The sequence below is a fragment of the Peromyscus maniculatus genome, chromosome 4, assembly GCF_049852395.1.
Source record: "Peromyscus maniculatus bairdii isolate BWxNUB_F1_BW_parent chromosome 4, HU_Pman_BW_mat_3.1, whole genome shotgun sequence".
Lineage (NCBI taxonomy): Eukaryota > Metazoa > Chordata > Mammalia > Rodentia > Cricetidae > Peromyscus > Peromyscus maniculatus.
Genome location: NC_134855.1, coordinates 1,896,275 through 1,912,971, shown reverse-complemented (window position 1 = coordinate 1,912,971; position 16,697 = coordinate 1,896,275). Strand labels below are relative to the sequence as shown.

The following is a 16,697-nucleotide window of genomic DNA, read 5'->3' as shown; positions in this document are numbered from 1 at the left end:
CATGAACAGGGCACAACAGCTGCTAATCTTTCAAAGACACCAACAGCTCTATCTTTAAAATGATTAACAGACAAGCCTGTATGGGTTCAGCAATGGCCTTAACAACAGAGAAACTGCAGGCCTTGTAAGAGCTGGTACGAGAGCAGTTAAATGCTCAGTATATTGAAGATTCAACCAGCCCTTGGAATTCTCCTGTGTTTGTTATTAAAAAGAAATCTGGTAAGTGGAGAATAGTAACTGACCCAAGAGAAATTAATAAGGTAATTCAGCCAATGGGCTCTCTACAATCTGGAATTTCTTTGCCAACTCTATTACCTAAAGGATGGCCTCTTACACTTATCAATTTAAAACACTGTTTCTTCTCAATACCCTTACAAGAAAAAGACAAAGATTTGCCTTCACATTTCCTACTTATAATAATTCTCAGCCAGTTAAGAGATATTAATAGAGGGTTCTCCCACAGGAAATGTTAAATAGCCCAACCTTGTGCCAATATTTTGTACAACAGCTGTTGTGCATAAACAATTCCTAAATTTATCATTTATCATTACATAGACAATATTTTACTAACTGATTGAAATGCAGATACCTTAGAAAGAATGATTGAAGAAGTAAAGAAAACTTTGCTTTGTTGGGGATTTCAAATTGCTCCTGAAAAGATACAAAGAGGAGATTCTATTAATTATTTAGGATATAAAATAGGTCTACAAAAAATTAGATCCCAAAAGGTGCAAGTTAGGAGAGATCAATTATGGACTCTTAATGACTTTCAAAGATTTTTTGAGACATTTCCCATCTCTGGAAAAAAATGGAGTAAAAAATGATGAACTGAGTAATTTGTTCAAAACCTTAGAGGGTGACATGGACTTAAATAGTTTCAAGAGAATTATCAACTGAAGTTGAGAGAGAATTGACCTTGGTGGAAAAGAAAATACAGAATGCACATGTGGATCATTTTGATCCATAGCTTGATTGCATTTTGATTATTTTACCCTTTAAGCATTCTCCTACAGGAATTTTAATGCAGAGGAAAGATATCATATTGGAATGGATATTTCTACCAAATAAACAGAGTAAACAATTAAAAACTAACATAGAGAAGATCTCTAGGTTGATTTTAAAAGGAAAATTGAGACTTTGTCAATTGCTAGAAATAGACCTAGCAGAAATTGTAGTACCTTTAACTAAGGATGATATTAACAAATTGTGGGCAGAAAGTGAACCTTGGCAAAGAGCTTGCAGTAATTTTGGGGGAGAGATTAACAGCAAATATCCCAAAAGCGATAGAATTCAACTTATAAAGATAACTGATTGGATCCTGCCTCACATTATATGGGAATCACCCATATCTGGAGCCCCTACATTTTATACAGATGCAAACAAACAAGGAAAGGCATGTTACAAATCAGAAAATTTAAGTAAAGTGGTTCAAAGTCCTTATAATTTGGTTCAAAAATTGGAATTGTATGCTATTTTGATAGTAATGGATTTTTCAGAACCTCTCAACATAGTTACTGACTCTGAGTATGCTGAAAGGGTGAATGGTCTTACATATTAAGACTGCAGAATTTATCCCTGATGAGTCAGAATTAACTTTGTTATTTATTCAGTTACAAGAAATAACCAGGAATAGGAATCATCCCTTATATATAACTCCCATCTGATCCTATACGAGTATGCCAGGACCTCTAGCACAAGGTAATGTTGAGACCAATAAACTATTGATAGGAAATGTGCTGGAGGTCTCAGAATTTCATAAAAACATCATGTCAATAGTAAGGTTTAAAAAAAGATTTTTTCGTGCCGGGCGGTGGTAGAACACACCTTTAATCCCAGCAATAGGGAGGCAGAGGCAGGCGGATCTTTGTGAATTCGAGGCCAGCCTGGTCTACAGAGTGAGATCCAGGAAAGGCACAAAGCTACACAGAGAAACCCTGTCTCAAAAAACAAAACAAAACAAAACAAAACAAAACAACAACAAAAGATGTTTCCATAACCTGGCAACAAGCCAAGCAAATGTCCTACTTGTTCTTTTTACAATCAGACTCCACTACCAGCAGGATGTAACCCAAAGAGTACTCAGAGGAATGACATCTGACAGATGGATATGTCTTATTTTGCAGAATTTGGAAAACTGAAATACGTAAACCACACCATTGATACCTTCTCAGGATTTCAGTGGGCAACTACTCGGAGTTTTGAAAAGGTTGATTCTATAATCACATTTGCTAGAACTTATGGCCATCATGGGTATACCTGTCAAAATTTAGACTAACAGTGCTCCAGCATATGTCTCTGGTAAAATGAAACAGTTTTTTGCTTATTACAATATAAAGCATATTACAGGTGTACCACACAATCCTTCAGGCCAAGCAGTCACAGAAAGATCAAATACTGTGTGTTTAGGATATGCTAAATACACAGTAAAGGGTAACAAAACCCCTCAGAAATAGATTACATAATGCTCTATTAACTTTGAATTTTCTCAATACTAATGAGAAAGGAACAACAACTGTGGAGAGACATTGGATAATAGAAAAAAACGACAGGATTAAATCAGCCTATATACTTTAAAGGTGCGCTGACCTTAGAATGGAAACCAAGATATGTGTTACGTTGGTGACGAGGTTTTGCATTTGTTTCTACAGGAGAAGAAAAGCTGTGGATACCATCAAAATTGATAAATGTTCAATATGAACAACAGAGACCTCTTGATTAGATGAAGTGATCATTCATCAACCAACATGACCACCCAATTTAAATTAACTCATACCACTCACAAATTCTTTTCACTTGGTCAGATATAACTTGCAAAAAGGGAGCCTCACCAAAGTTAGGCTTGGGGGAGGGTTTTTGTTTTTGTTTTTCGGGAGAATGAAGGCTAAGGAATATGAAGAATACTGGAGAAATGATACATCTGAAGAAAAAGGACAAATCATCCAGAAAAAAAAATGTCCCAAGAAAATGAATAAATTGGCCTATTGGTATATCACATATAAAATTTCATAAGTCTTCCTAAATATTTGTTTCTGCTCTTCTCTACAGACACTTAACACAAATGGTCTTTATATAATCCCAGTTCAATTAAAAATTAAAGCTGGCTTTGGAATTGGAGAATGGCTCTCTCCTTCTCTAAACCCAAGCATGCTTGTTAAAACAAAATGCAGCCAGGCAGTGGTGGCACATGCCTTTAATCCCAGCACTCAGGAGGCAGAGCCAGGTGAATCTCTGTGAGTTTGAAGCCAGCCTGGTCTACAGAGTGCAATACAGGACAGGCACCAAACTACACAGAGAAACCCTGTCTTGAAAAACTGAAATAAAAAAAAAAAAGAAAATGTAAAAATCTCTATATCATGTCAGAAGAGCCATCTGATATGGGACAGATGAAAACCAAAATTAAGAGACTATTCTATTGCCACTAATCTCATAATTCTTTAGTTCTCTTTTGATTCTTTAAAACTTTTCTTAAGGTATAAATTTTATATCAAAATTTATAAGGTTAATATATATATTTAAATTTTTGTCATGATATTAATGGTCATATAGGGTACTAACTAATTCTAGAAAAAAAGGCTTCATCTAGCTGCCTGTACCTGTTTTCATGTTTGAGTCTTTGTCAATTTTCTGCAGGGAATCATGACCAAGTCTAACAGCGACTTTGAAGTTTCCAAAAAGATGATGGGACCCACAATAATGATTCCACATGGGCAATAATAATACCACTAAGCTGACAAACACCACCCAAAGATCGACTTTGGACTACACACTGCTCAGGACAATTTCAAGATCACTAGATGAGATGATCCAGCCTCACAATCTACTAGAGCAAGGGCTTGAGATAAGCCCTGAACTTTTGCATTATGCAGAGACTGGACAACAAATGACACAGCTATCTCTCCCAGAACTTGACAATTAACCTATAATTTTTCTTTTCAGGATCCCTTAAAGATGCCTTTGCCCCCAGACAGCAGGAAGTAATTTTAAGACCATGAAACAGATATTCCCAAGAGGTGGGGTGGATGGTTTTTGGTCATTCTAAGGGTTTTGTATAATTGTCATTGTTTAGGATGGTTGGTTACAAGTTGTTTTGTTGTTGTGTTTTTTTGTTCGTTTGTTTGTTTGTTTTTTCGAGACAGGGTTTCTCTGTGTAGCTTTGCGCCTTTCCTGGAACTCACTTTGTAGACCAGGCTGGCCTCGAACTCACAGAGATCCACCTGCCTCTGCCTCCCGAGTGCTGGGATTAAAGGCTCTCGCGCGTGCGTGCGTGTGTGCGTGCGTGCGTGCGTGCGTGCGTGCGTGCGTGCGTGCGTGTGTGTGTGTGTGTGTGTGTCCGGGCTAACAAGTTGTTATTGTTAATGGTCAGGAAAAAGGCTAAACCAAAGAAATTAAATTCAGGATTCTTGTTTGGAAAAAAGAGAGAATATAGATAAGACGTAGATTATTGAATCTACTCTGAAAATAAAAAAAAAGAGAGAATATAGATATAATAAGATAAAAAGGTAGATTATTGAATCTACTTTTAAATATTTTACATTGGATTGGATTTTTATATATTGTATACAAATTTGCATATTGCTACAAATTTGAGATTGATTTATATAGATATGATAAGATAAAACGGTAAATTATCAAATCTACTTTTAAAAGGCAACTGCTAGTTTTAAATATTACACACTGGATTTGATTTTTATATATTGTATACAAATTATGTATATTGATATAAATTTGAGATTAATTTTGTTAGAATATATTGTACATATATTTCTAATGACATTCAAGTATTGTACCTATACAATTCATTTAACAATGTAATACAATTTGCTAATCCTTGAAAGTTATTATTGCCAACTATTTAGTATATAAAGAAATTAAAGTTAGTAGTTAGTCATTACAATTAAACTTGTAGTCAGATTAGGTATGTTTTCAAGGTCAAACAGAGATATATTTTAGATAGACAGGTCATCTTCAAACACTTCAGAGATTTACAGAATATGGCATTTAAGATGTCTTAATAACATAGATTTTCTTTCTTTCTTTTTTTATTATGACAATGAGACATTTCTGCTCCTGGCAGCACCAATCTACTTCAGAGAAGATGATGGGCATTGAAGAAACTCCACATGGAGTTTACTTTCATTATGACAAAAGTTAGCCACTGGGCAAGAAAGTGCCCTTGCCTTGACTGCTGACAGTATGCTGTCCAAAATGGACAAACAGGACACAAAACAAAGGACTGCTGATCCTTGCCAAGACAAGGTAGGAAGGCTCTTTAAAAAATCCTGCTTCACAAAAGAGTCTATCAGATATGACAAGCCTGTAGGCCAAAGATGATGCCCCAATGTTGCAGAGACACCTCGGGTGACTGTCCAGGCAGCTGGCTGTTTCTGTCATAACTCACATTTTTTGGAAGTCACTTGTTTGCACTTCCTGTCTTACTAGGTAATATTATTTCCTTCTTGGGTCTTTGAGGGAATTGAAGATTAGATAGTTATAGTTTTCCTTGTTAAGAAATTCAGAAAAGAAACTCACTAAAGAGGTGTAAAGTAGATAAGTTTGAAAGACATCAAAAGATAGTTTGGGTTATGCAAATTAGGATAGAAGGTAAATTAGATTCAATCCTTTGGATTCACAAAAATAGGATAGATAATGGAGTATTTTCTCTGAATTTGTCAAATGCAAATGGACTAGACATTGTTGATTTATTTATTGCTTGTATATATTGTATATAGTTGTATTTATATATATAGTTTTTCTTATATTAGTTATAATTTTTTTATTTTAGATTTTAAAAAAGGGGGAAATGTGGTGATATTTTCTCTGTGCACTCCAATAAAGCTTATCTGAGTATCAGATGAAAAAGCCAGCCACAATATTAAATATAGAAGTCAGGCAATGGTAGCATACAGCTTGAATCCTAGCATTCGGGAGGCAGAGATCCATTTGGATCTCTGTGACTTCAAGGCCACACTGGGGAACAGAGACAGGCATGGTGACACACACCTTTAATCTCAGCACTAACCATAAAGGATTGGAGGTCTGTACAGAAAAGCAGAAAGTGATATAGCTGGACAGAGAGAAGAAGTGAGATTGCAGAACAGAAAGGCATATAGATGTGGGTATACAGGAAGTAGTTATCTTTGGAGACTGAAGTGTCTGTAAGGTGAGGTTGGCTGTGGCTTTTCCTATTCCTCTGATCTCTCAGGTTTTTAACCCAATATCTGGCTTTGGGTTTTTGTTTTTGTTTTTTTAATTAATAAGACCATTTAGTAATTCTTGTTCCAACCACCTCTAGTTTTTCTTTGGGTGTGGTGTCAGGGGGTGCACTTTGGGGGTATGACTGAAAATCTCCAATGTCATTCCTCAGAAACCATCCACTTTGTTTATTTTACATTTTTACTTAGTTTGTGTTCATGCATGTGTGTCATACACACATATGCCAACGTGTGCGTGTATGTGTGTGTGTTAAGGTCAGAGGACAACTTGTGGAATTCATTCTTTCCTTTTTGACTGGGCATTGAACTTAGTTCATTGGGCTTTGAAGCAGGTGCTTTTTTCCTTTTGTTTTTTTAACCTGTGAGCCTTCTCACTGGCCCCACCTTGTTTCTCAGGCTAGACTTTGTCAAGCAGGCTAGGCTGGCTGGCCAGTTAACCCTGGGATCCATCTGTCTCTGCCTCCCTAGTGCTGGGATTACCAACACATGCCACCATACTCACAATTTGTTTATGTTTTTAATTTTATTTACTAGGGATGGAGTACATTCAGGCAATGACAGAGGACAACTGTGGGAGACAGTTCTCTTGTTCTACTCTACATAGTCCCTGGGATAAATTCCCAGGTCATCAGGTTTGGTAGCTAGTGCCCTATCCACAAAACCATCTCACTGGGCTCCATAACCATTGCTTTTGTTTTGTTGTTTTGTTTCTTTCTTTCTTTCTTTTTTTTTTTAAGATTTATTTATTTATTATGTATACAGCATATATGACTGCAGGCCAGAAGAGGGCACCAGATCTCATTACAGATGGTTGTGAGCCACCATGTGGTTGCTGGGAATTGAACTCAGGACCTCTGGAAGAGCAGTCAGTGCTCTTAACCTCTGAGCCATCTCTCCAGCCCCCGGTTGTTTTGTTTCTTAAAGCATGGGTTCTGGGCATGCAACTCAGACCTTTAGGCTTGCAAGGCAAGTGTTTTGCCAGTGGGACTATTCTTCTAGTCCTGCTTGTTGTTTTTGTTTTGTTTTGCTTTTAATTAATTTAACATTTAATTGTATTTTAATTGAAATAAAATTGCATCACTTCCCCCTCCTTTTCCTCCCTCTAGCCCTCCCACATACATTTTTCCATGTTTCCTTCCTCCACTCTCAAGTTGATAGCCTCTTTTTCCTTGATTATTATTGTTGCATGCACACACATGTGTATGTGTGCACAAATATATAAATACAACCTACTGAATCCACTTTTATCAATTGTATGTATATGGTTTTGGGGCTAGCCACTCTTCATTAGACAAACAACAAGCTGGCTCATCCCTGGAAGAGCCTACTTCTCCCTTTCCCAGCAGTCATTAGTTGCATGCAGTTCTTTGGGGTGGACTCCACAAATTTCCCCCTTCTACATTAGCATGTCCATTGATGCTGCCACTGTTCAGTCTTCTTTGTGAAGCCATCCCTAGTAGACACTGCTCCACACCTGACTTCCTAGTGTTCTGGCTCATACAATCTTTCTGCCCCGCTCTTCCTCAACATTTCCTGAGCCATAGATGCAGAAGCTGTGATGTAGGTATGTCCATTGCAGCTGGGCTCCCCCGGTCCATTGTGTCCAGTTGTGGTTTTCTGTGATCGTCTCCATTGCTGTAAAGAGAGGTTTCTTTGATAAGGAGTGATAGCTACACTCTCCAGGAAAGGTGGCTAAAGAACCTGTTTGTTTTTGTTGTTGAGGTCTTGCTATGTAGCCCCAGCTGGCCTTGATTTGAGACAATCCTCCAGCCTCAGCCTCTCAAGTACTATGATTACAGAAAGTGTACCACCCTGCCTGATCCCTTATGGTTCTTGTTTCTCTCTCTCTCTCTGAAGCTTGGTCAGTAACATGACAGGCACACTGAATAAGGCATGCTGAGTATTAATAGGGTCAACACTTCAATGGCTCTTCTGGTTGCAATGGCTCTGCTGTGTGCTCAGGGCAGAGGGAGCTGCCAGAAGCCCCTGTTAAGTGTATTCTGGTCCTGTCTTGATGCCCAGTGCAGCTGACCCCCAACCTGGCTCAGGATGCTGTATCTGGCTTTGCTACCAAGGAGAGCTGCTATGGCCTAACTCTCTGAGAAGCCTTTCTGCCAATGTCTAAGCCCAAGCTTAGCTTGCTTCCCCAGGTGCGCTCTCCTGTCAGAACAGATTACCTGGGCTTGGCTGAGGAGGGAGCAGATCATGCTGAGTTAGTATTCTAAAGCAGCAAAGCCAGTTCTCTGTATGTCAGTGTCTCCCCCATGAGCCTCTTACTCTCTGTGTGCGGCTTTTTCTTCGAACATTGGATTTCTCACTGATCATTTCCTTATAAATGATAAAGTCTTGAGCTTTGAGCCCAACAGATCTGGGGCTGAATTCTAACTCTGTGTGACTTAATCACTTGAGTCTCAGTTTCCTCAACAGTAAATGGAAATAAAAGAATGCATATGAAGATCAGCAGGGGTGGGTGTGTGTGGCTCAGGGTTTGCCTGGCATGCTCAGGGGGGAGATGGCCCTGGGTATATTACCACTACAAAATGAGAAAATGAGAAGAAACCAGGGAGGTGTGATAACCAGATGTAGTGCTGCAACCCAGATTGAGCCATGGGACAAAACAAGAGGATGTTAATTGGAAAACAGATGAAATACAAAAAAAGTATAATTTAGATATAGTATAATATCAATATTAATTTCTTTTGGTAAATTATTTGGTTACGATGTCAGGTGCTAATCTTAGGGGAAGCTGGGTGGAGTCTAGATGGGTTCTCTTTGTGTTACCTGCAACATAAATATCCAAAGTAAATGGGCAGGGGCAATTATGCATATAAAGCTCTGAACTCAGTATCCAGACCTAGTTAATTTCTTTTCAATGTAAGTGATTACTTTTGTCACAACGATGACCTTATTTATTCCATACAACAACCCCTGAGAGACAGCTCAGTTGTCAGCCTCAGGTGGCAAGCTTAGAAGGGTCCAAGTTCAAACCCCGCTGCAATTTAACTCTGACACCTACACTCACACACTCTCTGCTTCCCACCACTCAGGGCCGTCCACTAGGCCTGTAATGAGGGATGCTAAATAATAAGGAAGAAGGGAAAAAAGGGCACTACACGGAGAATTTAGACCCGGGAATTCTTGAGCTCGAGTGCTACTGCTGCTGCAGACCCCGGGAAGCAACTCTGTATTTAATTACTTATTTGGAAGGGAATGCTCATGTATAACTGAGCTGGAAAGGGGATAACACATAAGAGAGCCTCAGTCGTTGCTCGTCCTTCCAGCAACATCGTCACTGCATTCAGCAACTGCCGAGCTGCAGGAACACAGCTCAGAGCTAACTCTGACCCCACCATTTATCTTCTCATCCCCCAGACAAGTCTCATCACATCTCTCAGTATCAGTTGTTTGAGTGTAAGCAAGTCCCTGCTTCATGGGCTGGGTGGGGGAAGTTCTTGCTATGCAAACATGAAGAGCGATGTTTGATCTTCAGAACCCACGTTAAAAAAGCTGATCTAGGCAGTGTACATTTGTAATCTCAGTGCTGGGGAGGCCAGCTCAGTCTGATGGCCAGGTAAGAAGCCTGTCTCAAAAACAAGATGTTTAGTACCTGAAGAAGGACATCTGAGGTTAACATCTAGCCAAACACATGTACATACACAGTATGCTAACCTGTCTATACATGAACATGCACACACACACACACACACACACACACACACACACACACACACACATACAATCTTTGCTTTAGGGTATTTCTGAGGGCACTAAGGGATATATCTGAGAAGAGCCCTCAATGCCTGGCATGTGCTAAGTTCTCAATGAATGACAGATACCATTTAACAAATATTTCAGAATATTTTTCTAGGAACATAGTCAGGCTGCACCTCTTGGCCTCTTAGAGGTGTGTGTCATGTCTTTGTTATAGATATACAACAGATAAGAACACCAGTAGCTAGTCTCAGTGGGTTATAAAGAGAAAGAAGGATATGAGGTTGTAAGGGGGTTGGGGGGGCAGTTCTGGAAGAAATTGGCGGAGGATGGGAGTGTGGGTGGGTATGATCAAAGTACACTGTATATGCTTATGAAATTATCAAAGAATAGATAAATAAAAATGTTAAAGGGGCATGGGTCATGTCCAGGCAACAGTCCTTGCTGTCACTGGAGGACATGCTGACTCCTTTTGCCCATTGGACACAATGACCACAAACAAGTTGGCTCTGTTCCCTCAGTCAGAATCCCTTTGTGACCATATGAGCACAACATAGGAGTGAAGTAAACTCTTGTGTTAACAGCTGAAGTTAGAGGTTGCTTGTATTGTAGCAAAACCTTGCTTGCTCTGATCTGTACAGTAGTTGAACTTAATAACAATTAAAAATTTTTTACCTCCTATAATTCCAAAAGGAAGCTTAAAAAGTAATAGATCTGTCATCCTAACAAGACTGTGGCTTATATCCATTTCATGAGATCAAGTACATTTACCTAAAGTCACACACTGGAAGCAACTGAGTCCAAACTTGAGCCCAGCCTGCTTATTTACAGCATGGCTCCCAGCCACAAGCTGCACCATTTGAGATGGAGTCAGGTTGGCAAGTTGGACCTTTGAGAAATTTCTGGGAAGGGAGCTGTGCTCAAGGGAAGTGGTGACAAGGCCGGCTTTCTTTGTTCTCTTTCCACCTCTGCTTCTCACATCTTGCTTTGCTTTTTCATAATCTTAATATCTGAAACCTCACACCAACCGTGTAAGTGATGTGGATGTTTTCAGGAAACATGTGCTGGGCATATGATCTTGGCTTAAGCTCTAGCGCTGTGTAAGATCTGATTTTTTTTTTCCAACCAGACAGACTTTTCTGCCCTGCAGCTCTGTTGAGTGTTGTGTCTTCTCTGTGAGTTTACTTTAGAGTCTTATCTGATTTCTACATCTTATTCTTTCTGTAGCCCTAAATAATGCTATTTATTGTTACAAATTTTATTTGAAGTGGGATAGTAAAACCAGCCTCCTCTGTCTAACCCAAAAGACAGAAATAGGGTAAAAGCCTTTTGCCAACACTGTAGTGTGGACCCAGATTATCAAGTTTCTAGTATTTTGATTATGTATTCAACAGTAGACATTTATTGAGCATGTGCTGTATACTGGGTTGGGGGCTGGAAATAATAGGAGTGAATATACTGTTGTATATGCTGTCAAGAAAGTAGTATGCTATCATATGGAAGAACATGTGATAACATTTGAAGAACCTGGGTTCCACTCTGTGTTTTGGCACTTGTTTTCACTCTGAAGATCCATGGTGATGGTATCAATGTTTGCCTCAAAGTACCACTGTGAGGTTTAAATGAGGTGATGCCTGGAAAGTGCAGCTGCTGGTGGATGGTAGATGTCGAACAGGGCCATTGTGATTAACGTGAATTCCAAGCATAGTAGGAGCTCAAGAAATGCTTTGCTGAAAGGATAGAAAGATGTATGGAAAAAGGAAGGATCTAGCCAGACTGACTTTGATAAGAGTGAAGGTGAGGCTGCTGAGCTTAGCCCCAATCTCCTTCAACTGTAGAAAGTCCCCAAGGGTCTGGAGATCTTGAAGCCACCAAGGTGTTTTGGTCCCATCGTGTAGTATTAGGAGGCATGCTTCTAGCTAGCAGTCCTCACATGTACAAGCAAGCATTAACATCAGCACAATAGTGAGAAGCCAGCATGTGCAATGGCTAATGCAGAACATAGGGACAGGCAACCCTGCAGGGCACTGACTTCCTCTGTATGCTCAAGTTGGAATTTTCTCTAGGCTCTAATTCTAGAAAACAAGTTCCCAGACTGGGGTGATAGCTCAGTGTTACACCATGTGACTATTATGTGAAAGTCCTTGAGTCCCAGCACCAAAATATAAAAATTAAAATGGGGGCCAGATTCGATAGCCTTTAATCCCAGTACTTGGGAGGCAGAGGCAGGCAGATCTCTGTAAATTCAAGGCCAGTCTTATCCACATAGTGAGTTCTAGGACTGCCAGGGCTACACAGACAGACCATATCTCAAAATAAAATAAAATAAAATAAAATAAAAACAGGGGTTGGAGCTGTAGCTCAGTTGGTAAAGTACCTGTCTCACACATACAGGGCTCTATCCTAGTAATCCATAGACGGTGCAGCAGCACTCACCTGTAATCCCAGCACTATGATGTGGAAATGAGAGTCCATGGTCATCTTTGGCTCGACAACAAGTGTAAGGCCATGTCTAAGTGAAAGCAGATCCTGTGTTAAAAAAAAAAAAAAAACACCTAAAATAATCTTCTGTCTGGGGATGGCTCAGTGGGTAAAGTACTTGTCACACAAGCATGAGGTCTATCATCAATGTAAAAGCCAAGCGGTTGTAGTAGCTGCCTGTGATCTCAACACTTGGAAGAGATAGGGGGTCCCTTGGGACAAGGTGGCTAGCTTAACCTAGCAGAATTGGTAAACTCTGGGTTCAATTGAGAGACTGCCTCAGTACATACAGTGGAGAGTGATTAAGGAAGACAACCAAATGTCAATTTCAGGCCTCCATGTGCTTGCTCACACATATGTGCTCATACACATTGCACATGTTTAAAAAGAAGAAAACAGCAACTAACTAACTAACTAACTAACTAACTAAATAAATAAATAAATAAATAAATAAATAAATAAAATGCTCAAAATCTAGCTTCTATTCAGCGGTGAGGCCATATGTGGGTAACTGTGATAGAGTCAGGCAGATCCAGGTTTTAAGATTTTTGTGTTTTATTTTGTTTTATTGGAAGGAAGCACTCTTGCCACAGCATGCATGTAGAGGTCAGAGGACAATTTTGTAGTGTTGATTCTCTCCTCCATCCTTACATGGGTCTGGAGATTGAACTCAAGTCATCAGATTTGTTCTACAAGTGAATTTATATAGTGATCCATCTCACCAGCCCCAGACCCAGGCTTACCTCCCAGCACATCACCATCTCACCAGCCCCAGACCCAGGCTTACCTCCCAGCACATCACCATCTCACCAGCCCCAGACCCAGGCTTACCTCCAGGCACATCACCATCTCACCAGCCCCAGACCCAGGCTTACCTCCCAGCACATCACCATCTCACCAGCCCCAGACCCAGGCTTACCTCCAGGCACATCACCATCATACCAGCCCCAAACCCAGGCTTACATCCTGGCACATCACCATCTCACCAGCCCCAGACCCAGGCTTACATCCTGGCACATCACCATCTCACCAGCCCCAGACCCAGGCTTGTATCCTGGCACATCACCTTCTCTCTGGTTAAGTATGACCATGTCAACCCTCTCAGCTTAGATTCCTTAGCTACCAAGCAGAGATGATACCCTGGTGAGTTATTATCCTCAGTTGACAGATTGGGAGATTGAGGCCCGAAGCTGGTGAAGGGCTGAGCTAGCACAGTCTCCACCAATGCCCATTTGGTTCACAGCCCTCCACTTTAAATGTCTCTATAGTTGGGAAGACACAGGGAAGGGACTAGCCTAATTTTAAAAACAAATTTGAATAATTAAATTTGACAGCAAAAAGCTCAGTACTGGAAATACATCTCACCATGCCATTGCTGAATCTGTTTACTGTATTTTGAACCAACTTAGCTCATCTCGTTAGGCAATCCATCAGGAGTTTAAAACTTAAAATTGGCAGCAAAGGGTCACAGGGGCCTGCGTCACGCTTCTCATGAGGGTGGGAGTGAAGCCACCCTTACCTCTGAACTCACCTAGGGTCCTTGGAAGTCCAGAACAGCAGATAGAAGACACCAAGGCACTGAAGGCTTGAAGAAAGCTTGTGTCTGAAGCCATTTATTTTCATAACAAGGACTTTTCATCTTCAAAGCCCTTTACAAGCCATAATTAATCTTCACAACACCTAGGTGAGCTGGGTGCACAGCATTACCTAGGTTTTATAGACCAGCGTAGCCCAGAGGAGGTTTTGGGATGGTGAGTGACCCCTGGACACCTGACTCAGAAGGAGCGATTAAGCTGCCCCACCTCAGCCTGGCAGGCAGATCCTGTATTTCCCAACCCCAAACCAGACCTTCTCTATTAATCTTTGAAAAGTGTTTCCTGATGCCAAAGCAGGCCCTGGATGGAGGAAAAGACCTAGAGACAGGTACAGACAAAAATGTAAGCCCCGGTGTTATCACCATTTACATATGGTCGACTTTATTGCTATTATACATTGTTAGCCTGATTTAAATAACAATAAATAAGAACACTCATATTTCTATATGCACACTGAGCATTTCCAAGGCTCTTTCCCACACAATATCTCAGGTGATCTTTATGACAGTCATTTTGGTCCAGGTGTACTGACTGGATACCTATTCTGTACCAGGTTGAAGATATAGCAGAGATGAAGGCAGATGAGAGCCTGCTTTCAAGGCATGGTGCTTAGTAGTGGTGAGAGAAATGCCATTTTCTCTGGCATACCCCTTTTTTGAGACAGGGTCTCATGAAGCCTGGTCTAGCCTCAAACTTACCATGTAGCCAGAAATGACCTCAACTTCATCTTCCTGCTGCCCCCTCCTGAGAGCTGACATTATGAGCCAATGCCACCAGCACCACTTCTTCCTGTCCTCCTCCTCCTTCCCTCCTCCTCCTCCTCCTTCTCCTTCCCCCCTTCTAATGGATATTGGTTCAGAGGCTTAAGGCCATACAGTGAGCTCATAGAGGAATTTCCATCCCAGATTCATTTGATTGTGCAGCTTGTGTTCAGCCAAGTACTAAGATGCTCATTGCATCCCTGTTACAATAACAAAGACCTGGGAGAAAACCAGGGTCCCAACAGGGAAAGCGACAGACAATATGGAAAATACAGGAAAAATATCACACCAGTCAAATAGACTGGCTTGTTTCTACCTATATAAGAAAAAAATAAGAACATGAGATTGTGTCCACAAATTTTGCAAATTATTGAAAGCAATGCTACGTGCTGTATTTACATATATGTGAATAAAGGCACAGAAGAATGTTTGAAAGTCCACACATTGGGTATACAGAACCGATGCTTTGGAAGTAAGGTCAGGGTTATGAATTAAAGCCAGACCAAAACCTTGGGGGGCTAGGTGGGGACACCAGGTGCCATAAACCAAGGGCTTGGCTGATAGACTCCATGCATGGATTCGCCTTCCCAAAATCAATGCCAGTAAAGCACACGCTCTCTGCTCTTTTGCAGGCTATGGTTTCTGCCTTCAATCTCAGTGTTGAAATTGCCTTTCGAACTTGAACCAGCCAAAAAAAAATTCTAAATGAAAACCAAGAATAAAAAGAGCAAAGTCTGAAACCAACTTGAGAAGTGAACAGTGTACTTGGGCCGCACATGGGCGCGGAGAGCGTGTGACAGCCTTCATGGAGCAGGCCCTTCCTCGGCCAGGCCTAGCTGCTGGGCCAGCTCTGCCACCATGTCCCAGAAGCCGTGGGGCAGCAACGGAAGTCGTGTTTGGAGGTTCCCCACAGAAGCTTGTTTACCGACTCCTCAGAGCCACGCTTGCCTGCTTCCTCGTTGGTTTCCTGCCACGGCATGATCGATTCTTACAGATACATTTCGCTAGAAGTCGAGTGGTGCCAGGCAACCCGTGCCAAAGCAGTCTCATTTCCATGTGTGGTCTGGGTGGATTGGGAGAGGCTACAGGCAGAACCGCTCCGATTTCAGCAGCATGCTTGGAAGAGTGTCTCATCCACCTGAGCCTCCCTAGAGTGGTCATCTGACCTAGTCCTTCCCCTGCTGGAACCCAGGGCACCACATTACCTGCAAGACAGACTGGGAACTCAGCCATGTGCAGGGCCACCAGGAATCTCTGTCTTGGGTGCTATGGTCCCTTCCCGCTGCTCTCCTGAGCACTTGCATCTCCATAATGCAACTCTCCTTTCAGTACTGCTTGAGCCAACCGGAATGCTCTGCCCTGCCTTGTCCCCACAGTTAATCCATACTCAGCTGGAGAGTCCAGCTGAACCGAACATCCCCACCTTCCCTTTCTCTGGTCCACCCAACTGGAAAGAATCAACACCCCAACCCCAACCCCCATGAGTTCTTATGTGCACTGTGCTTATGACAGGAACTTGGGACAGGATGTTTCTTAAAATTCAAAATGTTCAGTTTATAAAAGATAGAAAAGACCAAATGCCATATTTTAGTTTATTTTTTGAGATAAGGTCTCACTATGTAGCCCAGGTGGGCACCTAACTGAAAATATACCACCACCCCACTAATTTCTCCACAGTCTTACCAGAAAAATGTTATTTTCTGTGTTTTGTGTATCTTTTGGGGAGAAACGTTTATTCAAATCCTCACTTTTTAATTAGTCTTTTCTTTCATTTTTAACTAAACTTTTTTTCTTTTTGTTTTTCAAGACAGGGTTTCTCTGTGTAGCTTTGCGCCTTTCCTGGATCTCGCTCTGTAGACCAGGCTGGCCTCGAACTCACAGAGATCCGCCTGGCTCTGCCTCCCAAGTGCTGGGATTAAAGGCGTGCACCACCGCCG

The 16,697-nt window shown here is 41.1% G+C and overlaps 1 long non-coding RNA gene across 2 annotated transcripts in view; it reads left to right on the top strand.

Moving 5' to 3' along the window:
- Positions 1-16,338, top strand: part of LOC121828559 (uncharacterized) — a 53,631-nt gene extending 37,293 nt beyond the window's left edge. For both annotated transcript variants that reach the window (XR_013050278.1, XR_006070956.2), the window contains exons 2-3: positions 3,631-5,256; positions 15,393-16,338. This is a non-coding gene — a long non-coding RNA (uncharacterized LOC121828559). The remainder of the gene's footprint in view (positions 1-3,630; positions 5,257-15,392) is intronic.
- Positions 16,339-16,697: the final 359 nt, after the last annotated feature.